We start from the raw sequence: 14,313 nt of genomic DNA, 5'->3' as shown, positions 1-14,313 counted from the left end.
ATATATAAACCACCCGAACCCCTCGATTAGATTCCAGTCTGTAACTCACTCCCGGGTATCTGTTATTCTGTATATAAACCACCCCGAACCCCTCGATTAGATTCCAGTCTGTAACTCACTCCCGGGTATCTGTTATTCTATATATAAGCCACCCTGAACCCCTCGATTAGAATTCAGTCTGTAACTCACTCCCGGGTATCTGTTATTCTATATATAAACCACCCCAAACTCCTCGATTAGAATTCAGTCTGTAACTCACTCCCGGGTATCTGTTATTCTATATATAAACCACCCTGAACCCCTCGATTAGATTCCAGTCTGTAACTCACTCCCGGGTGTCTGTTATTCTATATATAAACCTCCCCAAACCCCTCGATTAGATTCCAGTCTGTAAATCACTCCCGGGTATCTGTTATTCTATATATAAACCACCCCAAACTCCTCGATTAGAATTCAGTCTGTAACTCACTCCCGGGTATCTGTTATTCTATATATAAACCACCCTGAACCCTCGATTAGATTCCAGTCTGTAACTCACTCCCGGGTGTCTGTTATTCTATATATAAACCACCCTGAACCCCTCGATTAGATTCCACTCACTCCCGGGTATCTGTTATTCTGTATATAAACCACCCCGAACCCCTTGATTAGATTCCAGTCTGTAACTCACGGTGTTAAAAGCTGCTCCCCATAATCGAACAGCAATTCCGGACGTCCTTACCCAGGGTGCCTTTTTGTTGCTCGAGACACTATTCCTCCGCTGGACTGAGGCTGCGCCTTTCCTCCGACTATCCCCATCACCGACACATCCAGCGGCCCGCCGATGTCCGAAGCCATTTCTGCAACTTGGGAAAGAGCAAACGGTTGGTATGAGGGCATGCGGAGCGCAGGGAACTCTAACCTCGCGAACGTGAAATGACGGGTCACACAAAGCGCTCGGTTAGTTGGTCTATCAAATTTGCCGCACATGCTGGCCAGAGTACGATAAGTTGACTTTTCCCTCCAGGTACTCTCCCACGTGAGTAACGAGCAAATTGAGCCGGGCTCCCTTGCCCCTGCAGAGCCCATTCGGTGCCCCACTCCTCACTAACATAGAACATAGAACAATACAGCGCAGTACAGGCCCTTCGGCCCACGATGTTGCACCGAAACAAAAGCCATCTAACCTACACTATGCCATTATCATCCATATGTTTATCCAATAAACTTTTAAATGCCCTCAATGTTGGCGAGTTCACTACTGTAGCAGGTAGGGCATTCCACGGCCTCACTACTCTTTGCGTAAAGAACCTACCTCTGACCTCTGTCCTATATCTATTACCCCTCAGTTTAAAGCTATGTCCCCTCGTGCCAGCCATTTCCATCCGCTGGAGAAGGCTCTCACTGTCCACCCTATCCAACCCCCTGATCATTTTGTATGCCTCTATTAAGTCTCCTCTTAACCTTCTTCTCTCCAACGAAAACAACCTCAAGTCCATCAGCCTTTCCTCATAAGATTTTCCCTCCATACCAGGCAACATCCTGGTAAATCTCCTCTGCACCCGCTCCAAAGCCTCCACGTCCTTCCTATAATGCGGTGACCAGAACTGTACGCAATACTCCAAATGCGGCCGTACCAGAGTTCTGTACAGCTGCAACATGACCTCCTAACTCCGGAACTCAATCCCTCTACCAATAAAGGCCAACACTCCATAGGCCTTCTTCACAACCCTATCAACCTGGGTGGCAACTTTCAGGGATCTATGTACATGGACACCTAGATCCCTCTGCTCATCCACACTTCCAAGAACTTTACCATTAGCCAAATATTCCACATTCCTGTTATTCCTTCCAAAGTGAATCACCTCACACTTCTCTACATTAAACTAACGTCAGTGCAAAGCGGACGTGGGGTGGGGGGTTGGGCCCTGTACACGCGTCACACCTCTACAGAGCAGGGACCACTTTTTCTTGTGGGGCCTGTGTGCCAGTGCGGTTGAGGAGGGTTTAAACTAAGCTGGCGGGGGAAGAGGCAGGGTGAGGTGGAGGCTGTAACATGAGGAAAGATAAACAATTGGGAGACAGATAGCACTGGAGTAAGAAACAGTGAGGGTATTGGAGTCAGGGTAAGAGGGAGTAACAGGTTTGCACTGTGCCTCAGTGGAAAAAATGGAGCGCGGTAAATAAGCTTGGTGAGCTACAGGGACAGATAAACATGGAAGAAATCTAACACTGTGGCGATAAGGCTTGGCTTAACAAAGTGCAGGACTGGGTACTGAATATTCCAGGGAACAAGGTGATCAGGGATGAGAGAAAGAGGGGTTGTGGTACTGGCTGAGGAGACGATTATAGTGCCTGAGGATATCCCGGAGGGGTCGAGGGCAGAATCTATTTAGCTGCTGGTGGGGCCAATCCCCAGACACCAAGGACTGCATTTAAATAGCAAACATACAGACAAAGAAAAACCGCAAGCTAAAAACACATTGAAAAATAGTATTCTTCTGAGGGACGGGCGGCACGGAACTTCAAAGCTTACGCATGAACATTTGAACGTGTTCATGTTGACCTCGCTGGCGTAGCGAGGTCAAAGGTCTACAAGATTATGAGGGGCATGGATAGAGTGGATGAACAGGCACTCTTTCCCAAGGTGGAGTCACCAGGGTTCATCGGTTTAAGGTCCGCGGGGCAACATTTAAAGAAAATTGGGCAGCACGGTAGCTCCGGGTGATTGGCTCCATCCTCGTCGCCAGCTTCAATGGGAGACGCCTTATTTTTTTTAAACTTAGCCCCTTCCCTCCCCCGGGTTCCAGATGTCGTCCCCACGGAGCGGGGAGGGAAGGGGCACCTTCTCAGCCTCCACCCTGTCAAGCCCCCGCACCCCCATCAGAATCTCACATGAGGCACCTCTGCCTCACAGCTCCAGGGTCCCAGGTTCGATACCCAGTCCAAAGATGCGCAGGTTAGGTGGACTGGCCGTGCTAAATTGCCCCTCAAGTGTCCAAAAAGGTTAAGTTGGATTACTGGGTTACGGGGATAGGGTGGAGGTGTGGGCTTGGCGAGGGTGCTCTTCCCAAGGGCCAGTGCAGACTCAAGGGGCCGAATGGCCTCCTTCAGCACTGTAAATTCTACGAAAACCGATATCGTAAAGTCAAAACAGGACGTCGATTTTAAAACGTTGTAAAGTCAAGGGCTGCCAGGAACCTCGCTCGCCTGTGCCTCTCCCCCCCCCCCCCCAAAAAAAATCCGGCCCCACTCCCCACATCAAGTATTCCATCCCATTCCGCTTCCTTTGAAGGTTCCTATTGAATCTGCTCCTGCCACCCTTTCAGGCGGCGTCTTTGCCATCACAACTTGCTGTTAAAAATAAAAACTCTCATCCACCCCCCCTTCCATTTCCTTCCCCGATTCTTTTCACTCTGCACCCCTTCAGGTTAGCAATCCACCTGCCTCTGCGAAACTCTCCCCTTCCCCCCCACATTGATTCTTCATCATTTGCCCATCCCTAATTGCCCCTTAAGGTGGTGAGTGAGCCACCTCCTCAAACGGCTGCAGTCCCGTGTGGTGTAGGTACACCCACCGCGCTGTTAGGGAGGGAGTTCCGGGATTGTGACCCAGCGACAGTGAAGGAACGGTCGATATATTCCCGAGTCAGGATGGCGAGTGGCTCGGAGGGGGAACTTGCAGGTGGGGGTGTTCCCCATGTGTCTGCTGCCCACTCGTCCTTCCAGATGGTAGAGGTAGCGGGTTCGGAAAGGTGCTGTCTGCAGCCCCCTTGCTTCCTCAATACTACCTGCCCCTCTACATATCTTTGTATCATCTGCAAATTTAACAACAGTGCCTTCAGTTCCTTCTTCCTTAATGGATATCGTGTAAAGTTATGCCCTTACGGGTCCACGCCACGGTGCGCTACGAACCGCTCACGGTGAGCAGCTCGCCACTCCACCTTCTCGGGGCGGGGCAATAACAACGCTGGCCCAGACAACGATGAGCGGGTCCCAAAACCATGGCTGAGGATAGGCCCAGCGGGTATTCCCTCTCATCAGAAATGTCACCCCCACAGTGGTTAGCACAGCGACCTCAGGACACCGAGGGCCCGGGTTCGATCCCAGCCCCGGGTCACCGTCCACGTGGAGTTCGCAGGTCATCCCCACGTCTCCTTGGGTCTAACTCCCACAACGCAAAGATGTGCAGATTGTGATCGAGTGGCAATGCTAAATCAGCCTTATTTGGAAGGAAGAAAGGGAATTGGGCACTTTAAATTTAAAGAAACGCCCACGCTGGGAAGCGGTGAGCGCTGCTACCTTAAGGCGCCGAGGTCCCAGGTTCGATCCCAGCCCCGGGATCACTGTCCATGTGGAGTTTGCACATTCTCCCAGTGTCTGCGTGGGTTTCGCCCCCACAACCCAAAGATTGGCCACACTAAATTGCCCCTTAATTGGGAATAAGAGAGAAATGCCGCCCTGTCAAGGCGGGCAATGGCAATTCCCCATGTAAACAGGTCACGGGGCTCGGCCCACAGCGCCCCCTCACGGGCTGGATGTGGTAACTGCAGTGTGACATGTTGACATAGGAAACCCACATTGTGTAATTTTTTTTAAACGTGGACATAGGACAAAAAGGGAAATAAAAATTCAGCAGGTTGTCATTATTTTCTAGAGAAAACGAAACTGAACCCGGTTACTCGGGAGGGGGGAGTTGCGGCCTAGTCGGCCGGACCGCAGCCTCGGCCTCGATTTTCGGGCCGCCCGACCTCACCTGCGTCAACAGCGGCGGCCATGAGCCGGGTGCGCCTCGCTGCCCCGCTCGGTCTCCGGCGCCGAACATCCGACGGGCGGCTCCCTCCCCGCTCCCGGCGCGACCCCCTCCGACCGCCGAGACTCGGTTTCTTTTTTTAAACTACGTTAAAAGGACGGATTTCTCTGGCGGGGCGCTGGGTGCCAACCCTTCACAAGATGGCGGCTGTCTTCTTCCTCCTCCTCCCGGTGCCGGGCACCGCGCAACCAAACCTGCTGCTCCCCGCCCCCGACGTCACGGCGCGCCGGCCAACCGCACTCGCTGCCTATTTATATAGGGGGCGGGGATTGTCCCTGTGACGGACGTCAACGTCCACCAATTGTGGACTGGTTCTAGTGGGGGCGGGGATTGTCCTCGTGACGGACGTCGCCCTCCGCCAATCGCCGCCTGGTTCATCAGAGGGTCGCGTTTGACTGACGGCGCTCTGCGCCAATCGCAGACGGTCCGCCATTATCAGCGGCACGCTCCACGTCGGCGCTGGCCGCCGATTTACGCAAGTTGGGTGAGTGCGACGACATCGCGTCTCACCAATCCCGGCCTGGTTCTCGAGGGTCGCGGGATCATCCGTCTGACGGACGTCGAGCCCCGCCAATCGCCGCTTAGTCTTCCAGGGAGGCGGTGCTTGAGCCTTTGACGGACGTCGATCTCCACCAATCGCTGGCGGCCCCTGCCCCGCACGCCCCTTACGTCGCCCTCGCTGCCCATTGACCAGAGAGGGGCGGGGCTCCGCCTTGGACGGACGTCCCAGCCCTCCAATCGCAGCCTGGCGCTCAGGGGAGGCGGGTCTTGTCCGGGTGACGGACGGCGTTTTGCACCAATCGCGGACGTTCCCCTCTCGCGTCTCACCAATGGGAGAGGGGCTGCGTTTGATTGACGTCCCTTCTGCCCCTCCTTTCCCTCCCCCCTTGCCCTCCAGCTGCCCATCCCCCTCAATTAAAGAATCTTATTTTAAATATTAGGCCCCCTCCCTCATGAACTCACTTTGTTTAAATAAAAGCCTTGGGTCGCCATGGCGGTCTAGACATGGGGGGACCGTCTGGGTATAGAATCATAGAATAACAGAATTTACAGTGCAGAAGGAGGCCATTCGGCCCGTCGAGTCTGCACCGACCCTTGGAAAGACCACCCTACCTAAGCCCACACCCCCACGCTATCCCCGCAACCCAGTAACCCCACCCACCCTTTTTTGGACACGAAGGGAAATTTAACAATCCACCTAACCTGGACTGTGGGAGGAAACCGGAGCACCCGGAGGAAACCCACGCAGACACGGGGGAGAACGTGCATGTCATAATATACACCAGTATATCATGGTGCAGACACACACTGATGGACACACAGCGGGACCAATCAACACACACAACACTGCATCCAATCACCAGTGAGAGCACACGCACTATAAAGACAGGGGGCATCAGAGTTCCCGCTCATTCGAGTTGCAGCTAGCTAGGAGGACAGAGCTCACAGCCTGCAACACAGACATTCACCATGTGCTGAGTGCATCGACTGGTTAGGACAAGGCGAAAGTCTTTAGTTAAAGCTAGTATCGTATTCACCCACAGTCTGAGTATATTTAAACAGTTAATGATTCAATAAAATAGTGCTGCACTATTTCAAGTGTTGGTGACCTGTATGTGATCCAGAGCGCCCAACACATCATGATACCAGGAGTGGTGGGATACTTGCACTTCTTAGACCTACCTGCAAGTGATCTGTCTTCCACCAGCATTCCGGCATCCTGCAACATGGACAACATCAGCCCGCCGCCGCCGCTCCGCATCACCGGCAACCTCAGGGCCAACTGGAAGATTTTCAAACAGCGCTTCCAGCTCTTCCTCAAAGCCACCGACAGGGTGGGGGGCGCCTCGGACACCAGAAAGATCGCTCTGCTCCTCTCCACGGCCGGGGACCAGGCCATCCACATTTTCAACTCTCTCACCTTTGCGGATGATGAAGAAAAAACAAAATTCAAGACGGTCCTCCTCAAGTTTGACCCTCACTGCGGCGTCGAGGTGAATGAAAGTTTCGAGCGCTACGTGTTCCAGCAGAGTTTGCAGGGTAGGGGTGAACCTTTCCAATCCTTTCTCACACACCTCCGCATCCTTGCGCAGTCTTGCAGCTACGGGCCCACCTCCGACTCCATGATACGCGACCAGATCGTTTTCGGTGTTCAGTCGGACCCCCTACGTCAGCAGCTCCTCAAAGTAAAGCAGCTCACCCTCGCGACCGCCATCGAGACCTGTGTCTTACACGAAAACGCCACGAGTCGGTATTCCCATATACAAGCGGCTGAAACCGCGGCAACGTCCCCACGAGGCGGAACGGGTCCAAGTCATTGAGCACCTCCAGGGCCTCAGCCTGGATGAGGGCGGCCATTTCACGCGCTTTTCGCGGACTCCCGCACTTGTGCGCACCAAACGAGGGGGACGGCGACGTGGAGGATCGTAATGCGCAGGCGCGCACCACGCACGACCGCACTGCGCATGTGCAGTGGCGCAACGAACGTGCTGACGTCACGACGTGCGGCAACTGTGGCTCCGCCCATTTAAAGCGGCAATGCCCCGCAAAATCTCGACAATGCCTACGATGTGGAAGACTTGGCCACTATGCTGCCTTCTGCCGAGCAGCTCAGCCTGCCAACTCATATCGCTTCAGCCAGCCTCGCAGGAATGTCCGGGCAATTCAACCCACGGTCACCGAGTCCGATGCGGACCTCCCGCACAGCAGTGACACCGAGGACCCGAAGGTGCCTTTTTCAGTCGGTGTCGTAACGAAAAACAGGCTGTCCCCGAAGCAAAGACACCAGCCGCTGTCGGTATACAGCATCGGTCCAGACGATGAGTGGTGTGCCACCCTGACGGTCAACCGGTCCCAAATACGATTCCGCCTGGACACTGGTGCCTCCGCCAATCTCATTGCGTGGTCTGACTTCCAAAGCCTTCGTGTCAAACCAGCCATCTTTCCATCGGCCTGCCAGCTATTGGATTACAATGGCAACGTCATTCCTGCTAGCGGCTCGTGCCAACTTGAAGTGACGCACAGGTCACGCAAAGCCATCCTTTCTTTCGAGATAGTGGACTCCTTGAAAGACTCCCTGCTTGGCGCACAGGCATGCAAGCTGCTGAACCTCGTTCAGAGGGTGCACTCTCTCTCTCCTGATGACACGTCTGCCTTCCAGGACGCTGACTTCAGGGCGCAACTCGACGCCATCATCGACCAGCACCGCGACGTCTTCGAAGGCATGGGCACGCTCCCATATACTTACAAGATCCTACTCAAACAGAATGCCACGCCTGTGGTGCATGCACCTCGCAGGGTCCCAGCATCCCTTAAGGACCGCCTCAAGTAGCAGCTGCAGGACCTCCAGGACCAAGGAGTGATCTCCAGAGTTACGGAACCAACCGACTGGGTCAGTTCCATGGTGTGCGTAAAAAAGCCTTCCGGCGAGCTGAGAATTTGCATTGATCCCAAGGATCTGAACCGCAACATCATGAGGGAGCATTATCCAATTCCCAAGCGCGAAGAGCTCACATGTGAGATGACTCGGGCCAAGCTCTTCACCAAACTCGACGCTTCGAAAGGATTCTGGCAAATCCAGCTCGACAAATCCAGCAGGAAACTCTGCACATTTAACACCCCCTTTGGCAGATATTGTTACAACAGGATGCCGTTTGGGATCATATCTGCTTCAGAAGTGTTCCACAGGATCATGGAACAAATGATGGAAGGCATTGAAGGTGTTCGCGTCTATGTCGACGACATAATCATTTGGTCCACCACCCCGCAGGAGCATGTCAGTCGCCTCCAGCGCATGTTCAAACGCATACGGGAGCAGGGCCTACGCCTCAACAGAGCCAAATGCTCGTCTGGTCAGACGGAACTCAAGTTCCTTGGGGACCACATCTCCCAGTTGGGTGTGCGGCCGGATGCGGACAAGGTAGCTGCTATCACAGCTGTGAAAACGCCAGAGGACAAGAAGGCGGTCCTCCGATTTCTGGGCATGGTCAACTTCCTAGGGAAGTTCATCCCTAACCTCGCCTCTCATACCACGGCTCTCAGGAACCTGGTCAGGAAGACGACGGACTTCCAAAGGCTCCCTGCCCACGAGCGGGAAAGGAGAGAACTCAAAACCAAACTCACCACGGCCCCGGTCTTAGCTTTCTTTGATCCAGCAAAAGAGACCAAAATTTTGACCGATGCCAGCCAATCCGGCATTGGGGCAGTGCTCCTTCAACGTGATGAGGCCTCATCATGGGCCCCCGTTGCATATGCGTCACGCGCCATGACCCCCACGGAGCAGCGCTACGCGCAGATAGAAAAGGAGTGCCTGGGCCTTCTGACCGGTGTCGTCAAGTTTCACAAGTATGTGTACGGCCTTCCCCAATTCACCGTCGAGACCGACCATCGCCCGCTGGTCAATATAATACAGAAAGACTTGAACGACATGACGCCTCCAGCGTATTCTGCTCAAGCTCCGGCAATACGACTTCCAGCTGGTCTCCACCCCAGGCAAAGACCTCATCATTGCCGACGCTCTCTCCAGGGCAGTCAACACTCCGTGTGACCCAGCGGGATTCGTCTGACAGGTTGACGCCCATGTGGCCTTTGTGGCCTCCAATCTACCTGCTGCCATGGATGAACGCCTCGTCCAAGTTCGCCGCGAGACGGCGGCTGACCCCTTGCTACAGCGTGTCATGCGTCACCTAACAGACGGGTGGCTCAAGGGCCAATGCCCGCAGTTCTACAACATCAGAGATGATCTGGCGGTAGTAGATGGTGTTCTCCTGAAACTGGACCGCATTGTCATCCCGCACAGCATGCGCCAGCTCGTCTTCGAACAGCTACACGAGGGCCACCTTGGCGTGGAAAAATGCCGCCGACGGGCCCGAGAGGCAGTGTACTGGCCCGGCATTAATGACGACATCGCCAACACAGTGCCCAACTGCCCCACTGGTCAGCGCTTCCAGCCAGCCCAACCACGTGAGACCCTACAGCCCCATGAGTTGGTCACGTCACCATGGACCAAGGTGGGCATCGACCTGTTCCACGCGCTGGGCATGGACTATGTCCTGATTGTGGACTACTTTTCAAACTACCCGGAGGTGGTACGTTTACACGACATCACATCGTCTGCAGCCATCCGTGCCTGTAAGGAGACCTTTGCTCGACACGGCATCCCACTCACGGTGATGTCGGACAATGGCCCCTGCTTTGCAAGCCAGGAATGGTCCAACTTTGCCAGCAGGTACAACTTTGTGCATGTGACGTCCAGTCCCCTGTACCCCCAATCCAATGGCAAAGCGGAGAAGGGCGTCCACATCGTCAAACGGCTCCTCTGCGAGGCTGCCGATGCTGGGTCCGATTTCTACCTCGCCCTGCTGGCCTATTGTTCGGCCCCACTCTCCACTAGCCTGTCGCCAGCCCAGCTGCTCATGGGTCGCACCCTGAGGACGACGGTGCCGTCCAGTCACGTCCCAGACCTCGACCATGTTCCGGTCCTTCAACGGATGCAACTGTCTCGTGCACAGCACAAGGCGGCTCATGGCTCCCGTGCAGCTGATCTCCCTGCTCTGGCTCCAGATGACAACGTCCGCATCCCTCTTCCGGATGGTGGCTGGTCTGCGACCGCTGTTGTCCTTCGGCAGGTGGCCCCCCCGCTCGTTCCTGGTTCGTCTGCCGGATGGTTCCATTCGCCGCCGCAATCTGCGTGCCCTTCGTCTCGCGCCACGCTCGCTACGTGATCGTCCACGGTCGCCTCGCCCTCCTGTTGACCCTGCCCTGGACTATGCAGAGATCCCGGTCACTCTGCATCCTCCTCACTCAGACGCAGTCCAGCCCGCTCCTCAGCCGGCGGCTCCCGACCCACCCTTGAGGCGGTCAACCAGAATTCGTCGCCCACCTTAGAGACTTAATTTGTGAACTTTGTGGACTTATGGACTTTCTGACTTGTTCTGTTCTTCCGTTTAATCGTTTACGTGGTTTGTATATAGTGTTCATCTCGTTATTCTTGTGACACACTGTTTTTCTGCACCAGGCACCTTCCCATGTAAATAGCTTAGTTTTATGTACATAGTCCTGTAAATATTTTGGACACACGTAGTCAGGAACATTTACCATACTCTATTTATTGCCACGCAGGTACATTTTTTATAAAAGGGGGGAATGTCATAATATACACCAGTATATCATGAAATGAAATGAAATGAAAATCGTTTATTGTCACAAGTCGGCTTCAAATGAAGTTACTGTGAAAAGCCCCTAGTCGCCACATTCCGGCCGGCGCCTGTTCAGGGAGGCTGGTACGGAAACATGGTGCAGACACACACTGATGGACACACAGTGGGACCAATCAACACCGCAGCCAATCACCAGTGAGAGCACACGCACTGTAAAGACAGGGGGCATCAGAGTTCCCGCTCACTCGCGTTGCAGCTAGCTAGTAGGACAGAGCTCACAGCCTGCAACACAGACATTCACCGTGTGCTGAGTGCATCGACTGGTTAGGACAAGGCAAAGGTCTTTAGTTAAAGCTAGTATCGTATTCACCCACAGTCTGAGCATGTTTAAACAGTTAAAAAAATTGGCCGGAAAGAAATAGCAGATCTAAGGAATGGGAGCAGTTTAGAATTCCGCAAAGGAGGGCAAAGGATTGACGGAAGAAGGATAATCGAGCTTGAAAGTAAGCTTGCGGTGAACATTAAAACTGACTAAAAGGGTTCCAGTGGCGGCTATGCAGGAGTAAGTCGCACATTTGGCGGCTCCCGCTCGAGTCGGACTTTTGGACCCTTTCCCCCGATTTTGTACCGGACTTGAATTGAAAAACTGATGACCGAGGCAATTGTGCACTGGATTCCCACATCGGTGCGTGGAGAGGAGGACTAGAAGTGCTCGCAAAGGTAGAAACAGACGGACAGAGTAGGGTCGGGCTGAAGCTGGGGAGAAAGCACAGCGGAGGACCAGGCCTCTGGCCTGTCGACCCAGCGGTCAACGGAGCCGCTGATGCAAGTCATCCAGGAGGGCTTCGCTAAGCAGAAACGGGACTGCTTGGACCCGGTAAAAGAGTCAAATGAGCGGCTGGAGCTTAGATTGGACGCCCAGGACCGGGCGATCCAGAAGGTAGAGAAAGCACTGGCTGAGCAGGAGGAACATCAAACTGCGGTGGAGTTGGAGGTGGGGATGCTGAGAGACCAGCAGAAAAGGCTCCTGGAGAAGGTGGAGGACACATAGAACAGGGCCCGTCGGCAGAACTTGAGAACCGTTGGGCTCCCGGAGGGGTCCGAAGGAGCGGACGCTGGGGCATACATCGCGGACATGTTTGAGAAGCTGCTGGGGGAGGGGGCATTCTCCCGACCCTTGGAGGTGGACAGAGCTCACAGAGCGCTCGCGAGGAAGCCGCGAATGGGAGACCCACCCGAGGGCAATGGTGGCGAGATTCCACAGGTACTTGGATAAGGAGCGCATTCTACCGTGGGCCAAGCAGACACGGAGCTGTAAGTGGGACAACAGTATCCTGCGGATCTACCAAGACCTGAGTGTGGAGGTGGCCAGGAGAAGAGCTGCTTCAACCAGATCTGGCCGACCCTTTTTAAGAAAAAGGTGAAGTTCGGACTGTTGTATCCGGCCCGTCTCTGGGTCACGCACGAGGAACAGCACTTTTATTTCGAGTCACCTGAGGACCCGCTGGACTTCGCGAAAAGGAAAGGACTGGCGGTGGACTGAGAACTTTTGAACTTTGCTGCAACGTTCTTGTTTTTAAAAGTTTCACGTTTTCCGTTTTGTGGAAGCTGTCTGTACTGATTTGGGACCAGTGCTGGAGCTGAGTGAGTTAGGTTTACATTTGGCCATGTCACAAAGATGGTTGATGCAGGTAGGGCAGTGGATGTTGTCTATATGGACTTCAGTAAGGCCTTTGACAAGGTCCCTCATGATAGACTGGTACAAAAGGTGAAGTCACACAGGATCAGGGGTGAACTGGCAAGGTGGATACAGAACTGGCTAGGTCATAGAAGGCAGAGAGTAGCAATGGAAGGATGCTTTTCTAATTGGACGGTTGTGACTAGTGGTGTTCCACAGGAATCAGTGCTGGGACCTTTGCTCTTTGTAGTATATATAAAAGAACAAAGAAAAGTACAGCACAGGAACAGGCCCTTCGGCCCTCCAAGCCCGTGCCGACCATGCTGCCCGACTAAACTACAATCTTCTACACTTCCGGGGTCCGTATCCCTCTATTCCCATCCTATTCATGTATTTGTCAAGATGCCCCTTAAATGTCACTATCGTTCCTGCTTCCACCACCTCCTCCGGCAGCGAGTTCCAGGCACCCACTACCCTCTGTGTAAAAATACTTGCCTCGTACATCTACTCTAAACCTTGCCCCTCTCACCTTAAACCTATGCCCCCTAGTAATTGACCCCTCTACCCCGGGGAAAAGCCTCTGACTATCCACTCTGTCTATGCCCCTCATAATTTTGTAGACCTCTATCAGGTCGCCCCTCAACCTCCGTCGTTCCAGTGAGAACAAACCGAGTTTATTCAACCTCTCCTCATAGCTAATGCCCTCCATACCAGGCAACATCCTGGTAAATCTCTTCTGCACCCTCTCTAAAGCCTCCACACCCTTCTGGTAGTGTGGCGACCAGAATTGAACACTATACTCCAAGTGTGGCCTAACTAAGGTTCTATACAGCTGCAACATGACTTGCCAATTCTTATACTCAATGCCCCGGCCAATGAAGGCAAGCATGCCGTATGCCTTCTTGACTACCTTCTCCACCTGTGTTGCCCCTTTCAGTGACCTGTGGACCTGTACACCGAGATCTCTCTGACTTTCAATACTCTTGAGGGTTCTACCATTCACTGTATATTCCCTACCTGCATTAGACCTTCCAAAATGCATTACCTCACATTTGTCCGGATTAAACTCCATCTGCCATCTCTCCGCCCAAGTCTCTAAACAATCTAAATCCTGCTGTATCCTCTGACAGTCATCGCTATCCGCAATTCCACCAACCTTTGTGTCGTCTGCAAACTTACTAATCAGACCAGTTACATTTTCCTCCAAATCATTTATATATACTACAAAGAGCAAAGGTCCCAGCACTGATCCCTGCGGAACACCACTGGTCACAGCCCTCCAATTAGAAAAGCATCCTTCCATTGCTACTCTCTGCCTTCTATGACCTAGCCAGTTCTGTATCCACCTTGCCAGCTCACCCCTGATCCCGTGTGACTTCACCTTTTGTACCAGTCTATCATGAGGGACCTTGTCAAAGGCCTTACTGAAGTCCATATAGACAACATCCACTGTCCTACCTGCATCAATCATCTTTGTGACCTCCTCAAAAAACTCTATCAAGTTAGTGAGACACGACCTCCCCTTCACAAAACCGTGCTGCCTCTCACTAATACGTCCATTTGCTTCCAAATGGGAGTAGATCCTGTCTCGAAGAATTCTCATCTCTCCAGTAATTTCTCTACCACTGACGTAAGGCTCACCGGCCTGTAGTTCCCTGGATTATCCTTGCTACCCTTCTTAAACAG

At 53.4% G+C, this 14,313-nt stretch overlaps 1 protein-coding gene and 1 pseudogene across 2 annotated transcripts in view; one reads left to right on the top strand and one right to left on the bottom strand.

Annotated features, from left to right (window-relative positions):
• The window catches only part of LOC140402960 (aryl hydrocarbon receptor nuclear translocator-like), a 30,891-nt pseudogene extending 25,893 nt beyond the window's left edge, over nucleotides 1-4,998 (bottom strand).
• The window catches only part of LOC140402969 (semaphorin-6D-like), a 1,151,034-nt gene that overhangs the window by 915,315 nt on the left and 221,406 nt on the right, over nucleotides 1-14,313 (top strand). The window lies entirely within an intron of this gene.

The sequence above is a fragment of the Scyliorhinus torazame genome, chromosome 26 (genome assembly GCF_047496885.1).
Source record: "Scyliorhinus torazame isolate Kashiwa2021f chromosome 26, sScyTor2.1, whole genome shotgun sequence".
NCBI classification, from domain to species: Eukaryota; Metazoa; Chordata; class Chondrichthyes; order Carcharhiniformes; family Scyliorhinidae; genus Scyliorhinus; species Scyliorhinus torazame.
This window is presented reverse-complemented; position numbering and strand designations above follow the sequence as displayed.